Source organism: Ictalurus furcatus, chromosome 5 (assembly GCF_023375685.1).
Source record: "Ictalurus furcatus strain D&B chromosome 5, Billie_1.0, whole genome shotgun sequence".
Classification (NCBI taxonomy): Eukaryota; Metazoa; Chordata; class Actinopteri; order Siluriformes; family Ictaluridae; genus Ictalurus; species Ictalurus furcatus.
The window spans coordinates 3,129,364-3,131,823 of record NC_071259.1 but is presented as its reverse complement, the minus strand read 5'-3'; the positions used below and the strand labels follow the sequence as shown (position 1 = coordinate 3,131,823).

The window sequence follows — 2,460 nt, the reverse complement described above, 5'->3', positions numbered from 1 at the left end:
ATACACTTAATATTGTGGAATATCTGTGTGTAAAACAAGTTTGTCACCGTTCTAACTTCCACACCAGCCTCAATTTTTTTTTTTCTTTCTTTCTTCCCCTCCCCTCCCCTCTCTCTTCAGTGTTAGTGAGGAACCACAAAGTGTAAACTCCTCTGTCCTGAAGACTTCCACGTGAAGGAAAACTAGCTGTTACAAAACACTGACACTGGAGACTCCTTCCAAAAATTTTAAACAAACATCTCCTTACACAAAATGTCATATCAAAGATTTTCCTTTGTGAAATGACACTTTTAAAAAAACAAAAAACAACCAAATAAATCTGAGACTAGTTGTTACTATAGAAACTATCACATGAAAATGAGCATGTTTAAGATAATCCTGTGATTTTCAGCTGCGATGCTGTCAGAGAAAATGAATCAACGCATTATGACCGATCAGAATCCAGAATTTAACAGCGCTGTGGTTGGAAATGACAATTAAACCGACACTTAGGACGAGAGTGTCCCCATAAGAGACCGCCAGACTCCTGTAGGACATTTAAGAGAACCACCAATTATATTCCGAATCAGTCACAGGACCCTTGTTAATCTATTAGGACCTGTTTTCAAACACAAACTCCCATTACTACCCATTATAAAGCATTACACACTCCCTAAGAACCGACTGGAACCGTGTCAGCGTCTGGCTCCTGACCGTGACCGTCTGCTTCAACACGATTAAAGCAGTAGCTGTGTGTGTTAGCGTGTCGGAGCTGCCAGGGTTAATGGACTGAATCCAAAATGGCTTCCAGTTGGGTGTGTGTAGTCAGGGCTTGATGTGAGGGGAAGGTCAGGGGATGTCCTGGGTAAAAAAACAAACAAATAATAATCATGTAAAAAATGACAAAAGTCCTTCTTGTAAATCCGCCTTTCCTCTTTGTCTCTCGTCTTCGGTTATAAAATCTAAGATTTGGTTATAAAGTCTAATCTATTTGTTAACAATATCCCAAGCGAACACAACAAGCAGATCTCCTGTGAGGAATTACAGCAAATATCTTACTAGTTAATTACACATTAATTACGCCGGTATATCAATACCGCTAGCTAGCTAACTGGTTCATGTGACTTAACAGTCGAAAGCTGAACAAGGTGGTCAAATATCTGCACAACAAACATCATATGTGCTTTAAGAATGAGATTGTAATCCTTTCCCAAAATGTAGGCTAATACATGTGTAATTAGTGGTTTTGTTTTTTTTTGTTTTTTTTAAACTACTGAAATAATTAATTTAATAATAATTAAAAGGTTGAGGTGTATTAATTAGTTATTTGAATTCATAGGCTTTTTTCAGTAAACAAAAACACCTGCTCCATTGAATCCATTGAACCAACCAGCTGGCTATTGTTTACGGGATTCCCTCATTAATTATTCATACGGCGGCGCGATCAAAGAGGCAGTAAAGCTGCCCGCTGATTGGCTGAACTGGGATTCCCTCATTCATTATTGTTTTGTGAACAAAGAGGAGTTAAAAAGGCGCGCGCGGATTGGCTGATGGGCAGCGCACGAGGGCAGAAACAATAGAGGGCGGGGTATGTGGGGGGTATGTAGGGGTTGGGGTCGTAGTAGTGGTGGTGGGGCTCCTCCTGTGACGACCGTCAGGAATCACGTCACTGATTCGACTCTTTTGAATCCTTTTGATTCGTCACGCCGGAAATACTTACCCAAACGGGTTCCTGCTCCAGATTGTCACTCTGTGTGTATAAGACTGTTATCTTAAATATCTAACTCTAGTCTGTGAACACGTTTTTTAATATAGGTCAAGACTGGTAATAAGACACGACCAGGTTAAAGGCTATAGAACATTAGTTAAATATAGTAACGTTGTTTATGAAATAATAGCAAATACTTTATAGGAATACTACGAACTATTACTGGTTATATATTTGTTTACACTTATTGGACATGTATAAATCTAATCTAGTCTTAGATTCTGGTGTAAAGACGGATTCGTTTCCAGGGAAACATGCAATTGCATATCACACTACTTCCTTTCTGTTTATTCTGGACACATTATCACGACTGCTTTATTTATTTATTTATTTATTTATCTATCTATCTACTTCCTCTGTAACACAGGCAGCTGTAAGGCTTTCATTTCCCCATGAGGGATTAATAAAAGTTTATCTCACCTTACTGTGTCTTGTCTTACTCCATCTTGTCTGTCTTATTTTGTCTTGTATTACTGAACAGAGTTCCTCTATCACTCTCTATCGCTCTCCCATATTAAATGACAAAATTCCAATGTAAAAAATGTAAAAATAATTATTTTTTTAAAAAAAGTATTAAATATTATCATTATTAATATAATAATTATAATAATAAAATAATATAATATAAATATTATATATATTATGATATAGATTTCATGATATATAATATAATTAGAACATAAATACTATTCAAATATTAAAACAGCCTACTT

The 2,460-nt window shown here is 36.5% G+C and overlaps 1 protein-coding gene across 2 annotated transcripts in view; it reads left to right on the top strand.

Moving 5' to 3' along the window:
- Nucleotides 1-2,388: 2,388 nt before the first annotated feature.
- Nucleotides 2,389-2,460, top strand: part of rassf2a (Ras association domain family member 2a) — an 18,712-nt gene continuing 18,640 nt past the window's right edge. The window contains exon 1 of one of the 2 annotated variants that reach the window (XM_053624215.1): nt 2,389-2,460. This exon is cut by the window's right edge and continues 498 nt beyond it. The gene's annotated coding sequence lies outside the window, so the exon portion shown is untranslated. The other variant, XM_053624214.1, reaches the window with a different exon arrangement.